The sequence below is a fragment of the Arachis stenosperma genome, chromosome 4, assembly GCF_014773155.1.
Source record: "Arachis stenosperma cultivar V10309 chromosome 4, arast.V10309.gnm1.PFL2, whole genome shotgun sequence".
Lineage (NCBI taxonomy): Eukaryota > Viridiplantae > Streptophyta > Magnoliopsida > Fabales > Fabaceae > Arachis > Arachis stenosperma.
The window spans coordinates 25,575,769-25,592,770 of record NC_080380.1 but is presented as its reverse complement, the minus strand read 5'-3'; the positions used below and the strand labels follow the sequence as shown (position 1 = coordinate 25,592,770).

At 38.9% G+C, this 17,002-nt stretch overlaps 2 non-coding genes across 2 annotated transcripts; one reads left to right on the top strand and one right to left on the bottom strand.

Moving 5' to 3' along the window:
• Positions 1-2,674: 2,674 nt before the first annotated feature.
• LOC130977793 (small nucleolar RNA R71) lies at positions 2,675-2,782 on the bottom strand. Its single transcript, XR_009085469.1, has one exon. It is a non-coding gene; the product is annotated as a small nucleolar RNA R71 (small nucleolar RNA).
• A 6,659-nt stretch (positions 2,783-9,441) lies between these two features.
• Positions 9,442-9,545, top strand: LOC130977247 (small nucleolar RNA R71). The gene has a single exon (XR_009084948.1). It is a non-coding gene; the product is annotated as a small nucleolar RNA R71 (small nucleolar RNA).
• The last annotated feature ends 7,457 nt before the right edge of the window (positions 9,546-17,002 follow it).

Below are 17,002 nucleotides of genomic sequence, written 5' to 3'. Positions count from 1 at the left end.
CGAGCTTCAAACTCGCGATTGTGGGGCGTTAGTGACAGACGCAAAAGAATCACTGGATTCTATTCCGACATGATCGAGAACCGACAGATGAATAGCCGTGCTGTGATAGAGCGCGTTGAACATTTTCACTGAGAGGACGGGACTGTAGCCATTGACAACGGTGATGCCCAACATACAGCTTGCCATGGAAAGGAGTAAGAAGGATTGGATGAAGACAGTAGGAAAGCAGAGAGACGGAAGGGACAAAGCATCTCCATACGCTTATCTGAAATTCTCACCAATGAATTACATAAGTATCTCTATCTTTATTTTATGTTTTTATTTATCTTTTAATCATTAATCCTCCATAACCATTTGAATCTGCCTGACTGATTTACAAGATGACCATAGCTTGCTTCATACCAACAATCTCCGTGGGATCGACCCTTACTCGCGCGTAAGGTTTATTACTTGGACGACCCCGTGCACTTGCTGGTTAGTTGTGCGAAGTTGTGATAAAGAGTTGAGATTGCAATTGAGCGTACCATGTTGATGGCGCCATTGATGATCACAAATTCGTGCACCAAGTTTTTGGCGCCGTTGCCGGGGATTGTTTGAGTTTGGACAACTGACGGTTCATCTTGTTGCTTAGATTAGGTATTTTTCTTCAGAATTTTTATGAATGAATTCTAGAGTTTCAAGGTGATGTTCTTATCATCACCAAAGCTGATTGATTCTCATCAATTTAGCTCTTGAATGTAATGTCCTGCTGAAGCTTGGCTAGCCATGTCTAATTTCCTTAGACTGAAGCTTTAGACTAACATTGCATGATTCCTGGAATTCTCATTAAGAATTTTGATATCCTTATTTTCTTTTTCACTCAATTTTCAAAAAAATCCAAAAAAATCATAAAATCATAAAAACCAAAAATATTTCTTGTTTGAGTCTAGTGTCTCATTTTAAGTTTGGTGTCAATTGCATGTTTCTATTCTTCTTGCATTTTTCGAATTCAATCATGTGTCTTCATTGATCTTCAAGTTGTTCTTGATGATTTCTTTACTCTGATCTTTAAATTCTCGTCTTGAGTGTTTTGTTGTTTCTCATATGCATTTTCAATTTGTTAGTGTCAATAGTATACAAACTTCTAAATTTGGTGTCTTGCATGCATTGTTTATTTGATTTTAGTTGCATTTTGATTATTCCTCATCATTAAAAATTCAAAAAAATATTTTAATTTGTATCTTTTCAAGTCAATAATACAGAGAATTGAAGATTCAGAACATACAGCAGAGAAATTACACAGAAAAAGCTGGGCGTTCAAAACGCCCAGTGAGGAAGGAAAACTGGCGTTTAAACGCCAGCCAGGCAAGCTGGGCGTTTAACGCCCAAAAGGGGTGAGTTTTGGGCGTTAAATGCCAGAATGTATACCATTCTGGGCGTTTAACGCCAGGATGGCACAAGAGGGAAGATTTTGTTTTTAACTCAAATCTTTTTCAAGTTTTCAAAATTTTTCAAAATCAAATCTTTTTCAAATCATATCTTTTCAATCATATATTTTCAAAATCAATTTCTTTCCATTTTCAAAAATACTTGCTAACAATTAATGATTTGATTCAACATTTCAATTATGTTGCCTTTTCTGTTGAGAAAGGTTTAATGTCTGAATCATATCTTTTAAATTTCTTGTTAGCCAAGTCATTAATTTTAAAAATCAAATCTTTTTTTTAAATTGTTTTTCAAATCACATCTTCTCAATCATATCTTTTTAAAACCATAACTTTTCAATCATATCTCTTAATCACATCTTTTTCAAAATAGTTTTCAATCATATCTTTTTGATTTCTAATTTCAAAGTCTTTTTCAAAAATCACTTTATTTCTTTCCTAATCATATTTTTCGAAAATCATTCTTCAATTTTTTAAAATGTTTTTAAAATCTTTTTAATTTATTTTCGAAAATTTCTTCCTCTCTTCTAACATCCTTCTATTTATGGACTAACACTCCTCCTCAATGCACAATTCGAACTCTATCTTTCTTGATAAGTTCAATTCTTCTACCTCTTCCTTCTATTTTTCTTTTCCTCTGACACCTTAAGGAATCTCTATACTGTGACATAGAGGATTCCATACTTTCTTGTTCTCTTCTCTTTCATATGAGCAGGAGCAAAGACAAAAGCATTCTTGTTGAGGCTGACCCTGAACCTAAAAGGACCTTGAAGCGAAAGCTAAGAGAAGCTAAAGCATTACTCTCTGAAGAGGACCTAACAGAAATCTTCAAACAAGAAGAAGACATGGCAGCCGAAAACAACAACAATGCCAACAATGCAAGGAAGGTGCTAGGTGACTTTACTGCACCTACTCCCGACTTCTATGGGAGAAGCATCTCTATCCCTGCCATTGGAGCAAACAACTTTGAGCTTAAGCCTCAATTAGTTTCTCTAATGCAACAGAATTGCAAGTTCCATGGACTTCCATTGGAAGATCCTCATCAGTTTTTAGCTGAATTCTTGCAAATCTGTGACACAGTCAAGACCAATGGGGTTGACCCTGAGGTCTATAGGCTTATGCTATTCCCTTTTGCTGTAAGAGACAGAGCTAGGATATGGTTAGACTCACAACCTAAAGAAAGCCTGAACTCTTGGGAAAAGCTAGTCAATGCCTTCTTGGCAAAGTTCTTTCCACCTCAAAAATTGAGTAAGCTTAGAGTGGAAGTCCAAACCTTCAGACAGAAGGAAGGTGAATCCCTCTATGAAGCTTGGGAAAGATACAAACAATTGATCAGAAAGTGTCCTTCTGACATGCTTTCTGAATGGAGCATCATAGGTATCTTCTATGATGGTCTGTTTGAACTGTCCAAGATGTCATTAGACAGCTCTGCTGGAGGATCTCTTCATCTGAAGAAGACGCCTGCAGAAGCTCAAGAACTCATTAAAATGGTTGCAAATAACCAATTCATGTACACTACTGAAAGGAATCCTGTGAACAATGGGACGGATTAGAAGAAAGGAGTTCTTGAGATTGATACTCTGAATGCCATATTGGCTTAGAACAAAATATTGACTCAGTAAGTCAATATGATTTCTTTAAGTCTGTCTGGAATGCAAGCTACACCAGGCAGTACCAAGGACGCTTCATCTGAAGAAGAAACTTATGATCCTGAGAACCCTTCAATGGAAGAGGTGAATTACATGGGAGAACCCTATAGAAACACCTATAATCCTTCATGGAGAAATCATCCAAATCTCTCATGGAAGGATCAACAGAGACCTCAACAAGGTTTCAACAACAATAATGGTGGAAGAAACAGGTTTACCGATGGCAAGCCTTTTTCATCATCTTCTCAGTAACAGACAGAGAATTCTAAGCAGAACCACTCTGACTTAGCAACCATGGTCTCTGATATAATCAAAACCACTCAAAGTTTCATGACTGAAACAAGGTCCTCCATTAGAAACTTGGAGGCACAAGTGGGTCAGCTGAGTAAGGAAGTTACTAAACTCCCTCCTAGTACTCTTCCAAGCAATACAGAAGAAAATCCAAAAGGAGAGTGTAAGGCCATCAACATGGCCGAATTTGGAGAGGGGGAAGAGGCAGTGATCGCCACTGAGGAAGACCTCAATGGACGTCCACTAGCCTCCAATGAGTTCCATAATGAGGAACCATGGGAATCTGAGGCTCACACTGAGACCATAGAGATTCCATTGGATTTACTTCTGCCATTCATGAGCTCTGATGAGTATTCTTCCTCTGAAGAGGATGAAGATGTCACTGAAGAGCAAGCTGCTTAGTACCTTGGAGCAATCATGAAGCTAAATGACAAGTTATTTGGTAATGAGACTTGGGAGGATGAACCCCCTTTTCTCACCAAAGAACTGGATGACTTGACTAGGCAGAGATTACCTCAAAAGAGACAGGACCCTGGGAAGTTCTCAATACCTTGTACCATAGGCACCATGACCTTTGAGAAGGCTCTGTGTGACCTATGGTCAAGCATAAACCTCATGCCTCTCTCTGTAATGGAGAAGCTAGAGATCTTTGAGGTGCAAGCTACAAGAATCTCACTAGAGATGGCAGACAATTCAAGAAAACAAGCTTATGGACTTGTAGAGGATGTTCTGGTAAAGGTTGAAGACCATTACATCCCTGCTGATTTCATAATCCTAGAGACTGGGAAGTGCATGGATGAATCCATCATCCTTGGCAGACCCTTCCTAGCCACAGTAAAGGCTGTGATTGATGTTGACAGAGGAGAATTGATCATTCAAGTGAATGAAGAATCCTTTGTGTTTAAGGCTCAAGGATATCCCTCTGTAACCATGGAGAGGAAGCATGAAGAGCTTCTCTCAAAACAGAGTCAAACAAAGCCCCCACAGTCAAACTCTAAGTTTGGTGTTGGGAGGCCACAACCAACTTCTAAGTTTGGTGTTGAACCCCCACATTCAAACTCTAAGTTTGGTGTTGGGAGGTTCCAACATTGCTCTGAACATCTGTGAGGCTCCATGAGAGCCCACAGTCAAGCTACTGACATTAAAGAAGCGCATGTTGGGAGGTAACCCAATGTTATATTTATCTATTTTCCTTTGTTATTTTATGTTTTCTATAGGTTGATGATCATGGGAAGTCACAAAATCAATTGAAAAAGCAAAAACAGAAAGAAAAACAGAAAGAAAAATAACACACCCTGGAGGAAAACCTTGCTGGCATTTAATCGCCAGTAAGGGCAGCAAATGGGTGTTTAACGCCCAGTCTGGCACCATTCTGGGCGTTAAACGCCAGAAAGGGGCACCAGACTGGCGTTTAACGCCAGGAATGGGCATCAAGCTGGCGTTAAATGCCAGAAATGGGCACCAGTCCGGCGTTTAACGCCAGGATTGGCAGAAAAGAGCAATTTTGCTCGCCACTTGGTGCAGGGGTGAATTATCCTTGACACCTCAGGATCTGTGGACCCCACAGGATCCCCACCTACCCCACCACTCTCTCTCTTCTTCACCCATTCACCAATCACCTCAACACCTCTTCCCCAAAAACCCCTCGCCTATCAAATCCTACCATTCTCTTCACCACTCACATCCATCCTTCATAAAACCCCACCTACCTTACCATTCAAATTCAAACCACTTCCCCTCCCAAACCCACCCATACATGACCGAACCCTACCCCTCTCTCCACCCCTATATAAACCCATCTTCACCCCTTCATTTCCACACAACCTAAACACTACTTCTTCCCCCTTAGCCGAAACACAAAGCCCCCTCCATCTCCTCTATTTCTTCTTCTTCTACTCTCTTCTTTCTTCTTTTGCTTGAGGACGAGCAAACCTTCTAAGTTTGGTGTGGTAAAAGCATTGCTTTTTGTTTTTCCATAACCATTTATGGCACCTAAGGCCGGAGAAACCTCTAGAAAGAGGAAAGGGAAGGCAAAAGCTTCCACCTCTGAGTCATGGGAGATGGAGAGATTCATATCAAGGGTGCATCAAGACCACTTCTATGAAGTTGTGGCCATGAAGAAGGTGATCCCCGAGGTCCCTTTCAAACTCAAAAAGAGTGAATATCCGGAGATCCGACATGAGATCCAAAGAAGAGGTTGGGAAGTTCTTACCAACCCCATTCAACAAGTCAGAATCTTAATGGTTCAAGAGTTCTATGCTAATGCATGGATCACCAAGAACCATGATCAAAGTGTGAACCCGGACCCAAAGAATTGGCTTATAATGGTTCGGGGGAAATGCTTAGATTTTAGTCTGGAAAATATAAGGTTGGCATTCAAATTGCCCATGATGCAAGGAGATGAACACCCTTACATTAGAAGGGTCAACTTTGATCAAAGGTTGGACCAAGTCCTCATAGACATTTGTGAAGAGGGCGCTCAATGGAAGAGAGATTCAAGAGGGAAGCCGGTTCAACTAAGAAGGCATGACCTCAAGCCCATCACCAAGAAAAGAGTGGAGCAAATAAGAGAACCTCATCAAGAGCATGAGGAAATTCCTCATCATGAAATTTCTGAGATGCCTCAAGGGATGCATTTTCCTCCACAAAACTATTGGGAGCAAATCAATACCTCCCTAGGAGAATTAAGTTCCAACATGGGACAACTAAGGGTGGAGCACCAAGAACATTCCATCCTCCTCCATGAAATTAGAGAAGATCAAAGAATCATGAGAAAGGAGCAACAAAGGCAAGGAAGAGACATTGAGGAGCTCAAGCACTCCATAAGATCTTCAAGAGAAAGAACAAGCCGCCATCACTAAGGTGCACCCGTTTTTTAATCTCCTTGTTCTTTATCTTTCTGTTTTTTTCGAAAATTATGCTTTATGTTTTATTTATATTTGTGTCTTATGATCATTAGTGTCTTAGTGTCCATGCCTTAAAGTTATGAATGTTCTATGAATCCATCACCTTTCTTAAATGAAAAATGTTCTTAATTAAAAAAGAGAAGAATTGCATGAATTTTGAATTTTATAACAGATTAATTATTTTGATGTGGTGGCAATACTTTGACTATTGAATGTATGCTTGAACAGTGCATATGTCTTTTGAATTTGTTGTTCATGAATGTTGGCTCCTGAAAGAATGATGAAAAAGGGGACATGTTACTGAGGATCTGAAAAATCATAAAAATGATTCTTGAAGCAAGAAAAAGCAGTGAATACAAAAAAAAAATGAAAAAAAGGGGAAAAAAGAAAAAGAAAAAAATAAAGTCATGATCCAAGGCAAAAAAAGTGTGCTTAAGAACCCTGGATACCTCTAATTGGGGACTCTAGCAAAGCTGAGTCACAATCTGACAAGGTTCACCCAGTTATGTGTCTGTGGCATGTATGTATCCGGTGGTAATACTGGAAGACAGAGTGCTTTGGGCCACGGCCAAGACTCATAAAGTAGCTGTGTCCAAGAATCATCATACTTAACTAGGAGAGTCAATAACACTATCTGGATTCTGAGTTCCTATAGAAGCCAATCATTCTGAATTTCAAAGGATAAAGTGAGATGCCAAAACTGTTCAGAGGCAAAAAGCTAAAAGCCCCGCTCATCTAATTAATACTGATCTTCATAAATGTTTTTGGAATTCATTGCATATTATCTTCTTTTTATCTTATTTGATTTTCAGTTGCTTGGGGACAAGCAACAATTTAAGTTTGGTGTTGTGATGAGCGGATAATTTATACGCTTTTTGGCATTGTTTTTAGTATGTTTTAGTTAGTTTTTATTATATTTTTATTAGTTTTTAGTTAAAATTCACTTTTCTGGACTTTACTATGAGTTTGTGTGTTTTTCTGTGATTTCAGGTATTTTCTGGCTGAAATTGAGGGACCTGAGCAAAAATCTGATTCAGAGGCTGAAAAAGGACTGCAGATGCTGTTGGATTCTGACCTCCCTGCACTCGAAGTGGATTTTCGGGAGCTACAGAAACCCAATTGGCGCTCTCTCAATTGAGTTGGAAACTAGACATCCTGTGCTTTCCAGCAATATATAATAGTCTATACTTTGCCCAGATTTGATGGCCCAAATAGGCGTTCCAAGTCAGCTCAAAAATTCTGGCGTTTTACGCCGGAACTGGCACAAAAGCTGGAGTTAAACGCCCAAACTGGCACAAAAGCTGGCGTTTAACTCCAAGAAAAGTCTCTACACATGAAAGCTTCAATGCTCAGCCCAAGCACACACCAAGTGGGCCCGGAAGTGGATTTTTACGTCATTTACTCATTTTTGTAAACCCTAAGCTACTAGTTCTCTATAAATAGGACCTTTTACTATTGTATTTTCATCTTGGTTCTTCTGGTTCCCTCTCTGGGGTCGAAGCCAATGATCACCATTATCACTTATGTATTTTCAACGGTGGAGTTTCTACACACCATAGATTAAGGTGTGGAGCTCTGCTGTACCTCGAGTATTAATGCAATTACTATTGTTCTTCTATTCAATTCAGCTTATTCTTGTTCTAAGATATCACTTGTTCCTCAACTTGATGAATGTGATGATCCGTGACACTCATCATCATTCTCACCTATGAACGTGTGCCTGACAACCACCTCCGTTCTACCTTAGATTGAGTGGACATCTCTTGGATTCCTTAATCAGAATCTTCGTGGTATAAGCTAGAATCCATTGGCGGCCATTCATGAGAATCCGGAAGGTCTAAACCTTGTCTGTGGTATTCTGAGTAGGATTCAAGGATTGAATAATTGTGACGAGCTTAAAACTCGCGATTGTGAGGCGTTAGTGACAGACGCAAAAGAATTACTGGATTCTATTCCGACATGATCGAGAACCGACAGATGAATAGCCGTGCTGTGACAGAGCGCGTTGAACATTTTCACTGAGAGGACGGGACTGTAGCCATTGACAACGGTGATGCCCAATATACAGCTTGCCATGGAAAGGAGTAAGAAGGATTAGATGAAGACAGTAGGAAAGCAGAGAGACGGAAGGGACAAAGCATCTCCATACGCTTATCTGAAATTCTCACCAATGAATTACATAAGTATCTCTATCTTTATTTTATGTTTTTATTTATCTTTTAATCATTAATCCTCCATAACCATTTGAATTCGCCTGACTGAGATTTACAAGATGACCATAGCTTGCTTCATACCAACAATCTCCATGGGATCGACCCTTACTCGCGTAAGGTTTATTACTTGGACGACCCAGTGCACTTGCTGGTTAGTTGTGCGAAGTTGTGATAAAGAGTTGAGATTGAAATTGAGCATACCATGTTGATGGCGCCATTGATGATCACAAATTCGTGCACCATATTGCTTGGGAGAATACTGGGAAGAGTTTCAATGATTTTCTTACTCAGTTGGCCCCCTTGTGCCTCCAAATTTCTAATGGAGGATCTTGTTTCACTCATAAAACTTAAAGTGGCCTTAGACGGATCAGAGACTATGTTTGATAAGTTAGAGGGGATCTGTTCAGAATTCTCTGTCTGTTGCTGAGAAGATGATGGAAAAGGCTTGTTATTGCTTAGCTTGTTTCTTCCACCATTATTAAAGCCTTGTTGAGGCTTTTGTTGATCCTTCCATGAGAAATTTGGATGATTTCTCCATGATGAATTATAGGTGTTCCCATAAGGTTCACCCATGTAATGTACCTCTGCTATTGCAGGATTTTCAGGATCATAAGCTTCTTCAGAAGCTACCTCTTTAGTACTGTTGGATGCATTTTGCCATCCATTCAGACTTTGAGAGATCATGTTGACTTGCTGAGTCAACACTTTTTTCTAAGCCAATATGGCATTCAGAGCATCAATTTCAAGAACTCCCTTCCTCTGAGGCGTCTCATTATTCACAGAATTCCTCTCAGAAGTGTACATGAATTGGTTATTTGCAACCATGTCAATAAGTTCTTGAGCTTCTGCAGGCGTTTTCTTTATGTGAATGGATCCACCTGCAGAATGGTCCAATGACATTTTGGAAAACTCAAATAGACCATAATAGAATATATCTAATATGGTCCATTCTGAAAACATGTTAGAAGGACACTTTTTGGTCATCTGCTTGTATCTTTCCCAAGCTTCATAGAGGGATTCACCATCTTTTTGTTTGAAGGTCTGAACATCCACTCTAAGCTTGCTTAGCTTTTGAAGAGGAAAGAATTTATCCAAGAAGGCCGTGACCAGCTTATCCTAGGAGTCCAGGCTATCTTTAGGTTGTGAGTCTAACCATGTTCTAGCTCTGTCTCTTACAGCAAAAGGGAAAAGCATGAGCCTGTAGACTTCAGGATCTACTCCATTTGTCTTAACAGTCTCACAAATATGCAAGAACTCAGTTAAAATTTGATAAGGATCTTCAGATGAAAGTCCATGAAACTTGTAGTTCTGTTGCATCAAGGCAACTAATTGAGGTTTCAGCTCAAAATTGTTTGCTCCAATGGCAGGAATGGAGATGCTTCTTCCATCAAATTTGGACGTTGGTTTAGTGAAATCACCAAGCATCCTCCTTGCATTATTGTTGTTGGGTTCGGCTGCCATCTCCTTCTCTTGTTCGAAAATTTCAGAAAGGTTGTCTCTGGATTGTTGTAATTTGGCTTCTCTTAGTTTCCTCTTCAGAGTTCTTTCAGGTTCTGGATCAGCTTCAACAAGAGTGTCTTTTTCCTTGTTCCTACTCATATAGGGAAGAAGAGAATAAGAAAAGATAGAGGAATCCTCTATGTCACAGTAAAGAGGATCCTTATTATTAGTAGAAGAAGAAAGGAATAAAAGTGGAGAATCCAATCACAAGAGTGAGGATAGAGGCAGTGATTGGAGATGAAGAGAGGTGAAGAGAAGTGTTAGTAAATAAATAAATAAATAGAATAAGAGGAGAGATAGAGAATTTCGAAAATAATTTTGAAAAAGTAGTTAGTGATTTTCGAAAATTAAAGATAAGATAGAATTAAAATTAAAATTTAAAATAATTAGTTAATTTAAAAAGAATTTTGAAAAAGGATGAGATATTTTCGAAAATTAGAAAGGGAGAAATAGTTAGGTGGTTTTGAAAAAGATAAGAAACAAACAAAAAGTTAATTAGTTAGTTGAAAAAGATATTAAAATCAAATTTGAAAAGATAAGAAGATAAGAGGTTAGATAAGATATTTTAAAATCAAATTTTTGAAAAAGATAAAACTTTGAAAAAGATATGATATAAAAGATAAAAAAGATATTTTGAAAAAGATTTGATTTTAAAATTAATTACTTGACTAACAAGAAACTAAAAGATAAGATTCTAGAATTTAAAGATTGAACCTTTCTTAACAAGAAAGTAACAAACTTCAAATTTTTGAATCAATCACATTAATTGTTAGTGAATTTTTGAAAATTATGAAATAAAGTTAAGAAAAAGAGATTTTGAAAAATAATTTTCAAAATTTTCGAAAAATAGAAAAAAATGAAAAAGATATGATTTTGAAAAAGATTTTGAAAAGATAAGATTTTTAAAATTGAAAATTTGACTTGATTTTACAAGAAATAACTAATTTTAAAGATTTTTGACTAAGTCAACTCAAATTTTCGAAATTTTGGAGAGAAATAAGGAAAAGATATTTTTTTATTTTTGAATTTTTAATGATGAGAGAGAAAAACACAAAAATGACCCAAAACATGAAAATTTTGGATCAAAACACAAGAGGCATGCAAGAACACTATGTATGTCAAGATGAACACCAAGAACACTTTGAAGATCATGATGAACATCAAGAACATATTTTTGAAAAATTTTTGATGCAAAGAAAACATGCAAGACACCAAACTTAGAAATCTTTAATGCTTAGAAAATATGAATGCAAAGATGCACATGAAAAACAACAAAAGACACAAAACAAGAAATCATCAAGATCAAACAAGAAGACTTACCAAGAACAACTTGAAGATCATGAAGAACACTATGAATGCATGAATTTTCAAAAAATGCAAGAATTTTTAAATCATGCAATTGACACCAAACTTAAAACATGACACAAGACTCAAACAAGAAACACAAAATATTTTTTATTTTTATGATTTTATGATTTTTTTGTATTTTTATTATTTTTTTCCGAAAATATTCTTTAGAAAAACGAAAATAAAGAAAAATTTTTTTGAAAATTTTTTTTGAAAACTTTTTTGAAAAGAAAACTACCTAATCTGAGCAACAAGACGAACCGTTAGTTGTCCATACTCGAACAATCTCCGTCAACGGCGCCAAAAACTTGGTGAGCGAAATTGTTACTCATGCTTAAATTGTTGTTCGAAATTGATTGTCCCTAGCAATGGCGCTGATGAGCGGATAATTTATACGCTTTTTGGCATTGTTTTTAGGTAGTTTTTAGTAAGTTCAACTACTTTTAGGGATGTTTTCATTAGTTTTTATGTTAAATTCACATTTCTGGACTTTACTATGTGTTTGTGTAATTTTCTGTGATTTCAGGTAAATTCTGGCTGAAATTGAGGGACTTGAGCAAAACTCTGAAAAAGGCTGACAAAAGGACTGCTGATGCTGTTGGAATCTGACCTCCCTGCACTTTAAATAGATTTTCTGGAGCTGCAGAACTCTAATTGGCGCGCTCTCAACGGCGTTGGAAAGTAGACATCCAGAGCTTTCCAGCAATATATAATAGTCCATACTTTATTCGGAAATTGACGACGTAACTTGGCGTTGAACGCCAAGTTCATGCTGCTGTCTGGAGTTAAACGCCAGAAAAACGTCATGATCCGGAGTTGAACGCCCAAAACACGTCATAACTTGGAGTTCAACTCCAATAAATGCCTCAGCTCGTGGATAGATCAAGCTCAGCCCAAGCATACACCAAGTGGGCCCCGGAAGTGGATTTATGCATCAATTACTTACTCATGTAAACCCTAGTAGCTAGTCTAGTATATATAGGATAGTTTACTATTGTATTAGACATCTTTGGTCTCAGTTTTGTTTTATCCTTCATCTTAGGAGACTATTGATCACATTTTGGGGGCTGGCCATTCGGCCATGCCTGAACCTTTCACTTATGTATTTTCAACAGTGGAGTTTCTACACCATAGATTAAGGGTGTGGAGCTCTGCTGTACCTCAAGTTTCAATACAATTACTATTACTTTCTATTCAATTCTCTTTTATTCTTATTCCAAGATATACATTGCACAACACTTTGATGAATGTGATGATCCGTGACACTCATCATCATTCTCACTTATGAACGCGCGTGATTGATGGTGCGCGAAATTGTGAACTATACTTTTTCACAACTCTCATAATCCCTGGTAATGGCTCCAAAAACGTGGTAGCCCAATACCATGGCATTACACAACTTCGCACAACTAACCAGCAAGTGCACTGGGTCGTCCAAGTAATAAACCTTACGTGAGTAAGGGTCGATCCCACGGAGATTGTTAGTATTGAAGCAAGCTATGGTCATCTTGTAAATCTTAGTCAGGCAAACTCAGATATATATGGTGATGAACGAAAATAACATAAAAGATAAAGATAGTGATACTTATGTAATTCATTGGTAGGAACTTCAGATAAGCGCATGAAGATGCCTTCCCTTCCGTCTCTCTGCTTTCCTACTGTCTTCATCCAACCCTTCTTACTCCTTTCCATGGCAAGCTCGTATAGGGTCTCACTGTTGTCAGCAGCTACCTCCCATCCTCGCAGTGAAAGCTAATGCACACACTCTGTCACAGTGCTGCCAATCACCGGTGTGGTTCCCTCCCCTACCGGAATAGAATAACTCTTTTGCGTCTGTCACTAACGCCCAGTAGGTTACAGGTTTGAAGCACGTCACAGTCATTCAATCATTGAATCCTACTCAGAATACCACAGACAAGGTTAGACCTTCCGGATTCTCTGAATGCTGCCATCAGTTCTTGCCTATACCACGAAGACTCTGATCTCACGGAATGGTTGGCTCGTTTGTCAGGCGAGCACTCGGTGTCAGGCGATCAACCATGCATCGTGCAATCAGGAATCCAAGAGATATTCACCAAGCCTCAAATGCTTGTAGAACAAGAGTGGTTGTCAGTCACTCTGTTCATGAGTGAGAATGGTGATGGGCGTCAATCATCACCTTCATCATGTTGAAAAACAAGTGATATCTTGGATAAAGAACAAGCGGAATTTGAATGAAAGAACAATAGTAATTGCATTAATACTCGAGGTACAGCAGAGCTCCACACCTTAATCTATGGTGTGTAGAAACTCCACCGTTGAAAATACATAAGCATAAGGTCTAGGCATGGCCGAATGGCCAGCCTCCCAAAGAGGGTTTAATCATCAAAACATGATCAAAAGATCTAAAAGTGATCAAAAGATTTCTATACAATAGTAAAAGGTCCTACTTATAAGAAACTAGTTGCCTAGGGTGTACAGAAATGAGTAAATGACATAAAAATCCTCTTCCGGGCCCACTTGGTGTGTGCTTGGGCTGAGCAATGAAGCAATTTCGTGTAGAGACTCTTCTTGGAGTTAAACGCCAGCTTTGGTGCCAGTTTGGGCGTTTAACTCCATTTGGGTGCCAGTTCCAGCGTTTAACGCTGGGATTCCTTGAGGTGACTTTGAACGCCGGTTTGGGCCATCAAATCTTGGGCAAAGTATGGACTATTATATATTGCTGGAAAGCCCAGGATGTCTAATTTCCAACGCCGTTGAGAGCGCGCCAATTGGGCTTCTGTAGCTCCAGAAAATCCGCTTCGAATACAGGGAGGTCAGAATCCAACAGCATCTGCAGTCCTTTTTGGTCTCAGAATCAGATTTTTGCTCAGGTCCCTCAATTTCAGCCAGAAAATACCTGAAATCACAGAAAAACACACAAACTCATAGTAAAGTCCAGAAAAGTGAATTTTAATTAAAAACTAATAAAAATATACTAAAAACTAACTATATCATATCAAAAACATACTAAAAACAATGCCAAAAAGTATACAAATTATCCGCTCATCACAACACCAAACTTAAATTGTTGCTTGTCCTCAAGCAACTGAAAATCAAATAAGATAAAAAGAAGAGAATATGCAATGAATTCCAAAAACATCTGTGAAGATCAGTATTAATCAGATGAGCGGGGCTTTTAACTTTTTGCCTCCGAACAGTTTTGGCATCTCACTCTATCCTTTGAAATCCAGAATGGTTGGCTTCTTTAGGAACTTAGAATCCAGATAGTGTTAATGATTCTCTTAGTAAAGTATGATGATTCTTGAACATAGCTATTATTGAGTCTTGGCTGTGGCCCAAAGCACTCTGTCTTCCAGTATTACCACCGGATACATACATGCCACAGACACATAATTGGGTGAACCTTTTCAGATTGTGACTCAGCTTTGCTAAAGTCCCCAATTAGAGGTGTCCAGGGTTCTTAAGCACACTCTTATTGCCTTGGATCACAACTCTTATTCCTTTCTCTTTTTTTTTTTCGTTTTTTTTTTCGGTTTTTTTTTTTTGAAATGCTTTTTCTTGCTTCAAGAATCATTTTATTGATTTTTCAGATCCTCAGTAACATGTCTCCTTTTTCATCATTCTTTCAAGAGCCAACATTCATGAACCACAAATTCAAAAGACATATGCACTGTTTAAGCATACATTCAGAGAACAAAAATATTGCCACCACATCAAAATAATTAAACTATTATAAAATTCAAAATTCATGCAATTCTTTCTTTTATCAATTAGGCACGTTTTTATTGAAGAAAGGTTGGATTCATAGGACATTCATAACTTTAAGGCATAGACACTAAGACACTAATGATCATAAGACACAAACATGGATAAACATAAGCATTAAAATTCGAAAAACAGAAGAACAATAACAAGGAAATCAAAGAACGGGTCCACCTTAGTGATGGCGGCTCTTTCTTGCTCTTGAAGATCCTATGGAGTGCTTGAGCCCCTCAATGTCTCTTCCTTGTCTTTGTTGCTCCTCCCTTATGATTCTTTGATCTTCTCTAATTTCATGAAGGATGATGGAGTGTTCTTGATGCTCCACCCTCAGTTGTCCCATGTTGGAACTTAGTTCTCCTAGGGAGGTGTTTAGTTGCTCCAATAGTTTTGTGGAGGAAAATTCATCCCTTGAGGAATCTCAGGGATCTCATGATGAGTGAGATCTCTTGTGTACTCCATCCTTTTCTTGGTGATGGGCTTGTCCTCATCAATGGGAATGTCTCCCTCTATGTCAACTCCAACTGAATAACAGAGGTGACAAATGAGATGAGGAAAGGCTAACCTTGCCAAGGTGGAGGTCTTGTCCGCCACCTTATAGAGTTCTTGGGCTATAACCTCATGAACCTCTATTTCTTCTCCAATCATGATACTATGGATCATGATGGCCCGGTCTATGGTAACTTCGGACCGGTTGCTAGTGGGGATGATAGAGCGTTGTATGACCTCTAACCATCCTCTAGCCACGGGCTTGAGGTCATGCCTTCTCAATTGGACCGGCTTTCCTCTTGAATCTTGCTTCCATTGTGCGCCCTCTTCACATATGACTGTGAGGACTTGGTCCAACCTTTGATCAAAGTTGACCCTTCTAGTGTAAGGATGCTCATCTCCTTGCATCATAGGCAAGTTGAACGCCACCCTCACACTCTCCGGACTAAAATCCAAGTATTTCCCCCGAACCATAGTGAGATAATTCTTTGGATTCGGGTTCACACTTTGGTCATGGTTCTTTGTGATCCATGCATTGGCGTAGAACTCTTGAACCATCAAGATTCCGACTTGTTGAATGGGGTTGGTAAGTACTTCCCAACCTCTTCTTTGAATCTCATGTCGGATCTCCGGATATTCACCCTTTTTGAGTGAAAAGGGGACCTCGGGGATCACCTTCTTCAAGGCCACAACTTCATAGAAGTGGTCTTGATGCACCCTTGAGAGGAATCTATCCATCTCCCATGACTCGGAGGTGGAAGCTTTTGCCTTCCCTTTCCTCTTTTTAGAGGTTTCTCCGGCCTTGGATGCCATAAATGGTTATGGAAAAACAAAAAGCAACGCTTTTACCACACCAAACTTAAAATGTTTGCTCGTCCTCGAGCAAAAGAAGAAAGAAGAGAGTAGAAGAAGAAGAAATGAGGAAGAAGGGAGATGGTAGTGTGTTCGGCCAAGAAGGGTAAGAAAGGGGGTTTAGGTTGTGTGAAAATGAAGAGTTGAAGAAGGGTATTTATAGGAGAGAGGGGGGTAATGGTTCGGCATTTTGGGTGGGTTTGGGAGGGAAAGTGGTTTGAATTTGAAGGGTGAGGTTGGTGGGGTTTTATGAAGGATGGATGTGAGTGGTGAAGAGAAAGATGGGATTTGATAGGTGAGGGGTTTTTGGGGAAGAGGTGTTGAGGTGATTGGTGAATGGAAGAAGAAGAGAGAGAGTGATGGTAGGGTCCTGTGGGGTCCACAGATCCTGTAGTGTCAAGGAAAAGTCATCCCTGCACCAAATGTTGCTCAAAATCACGTTTTGAGCCATTTCTGGCGTTAAACGCTGGGCTGGTGCCCATTCCTGGCGTTTAACGCCAGGTTCTTGCCCTTTACTGGCGTTTAACGCCAGTCTGGTGCCCCTTTCTGGCGTTAAACGCCCAGAATGGTGCCAGACTGGGCGTTAAATG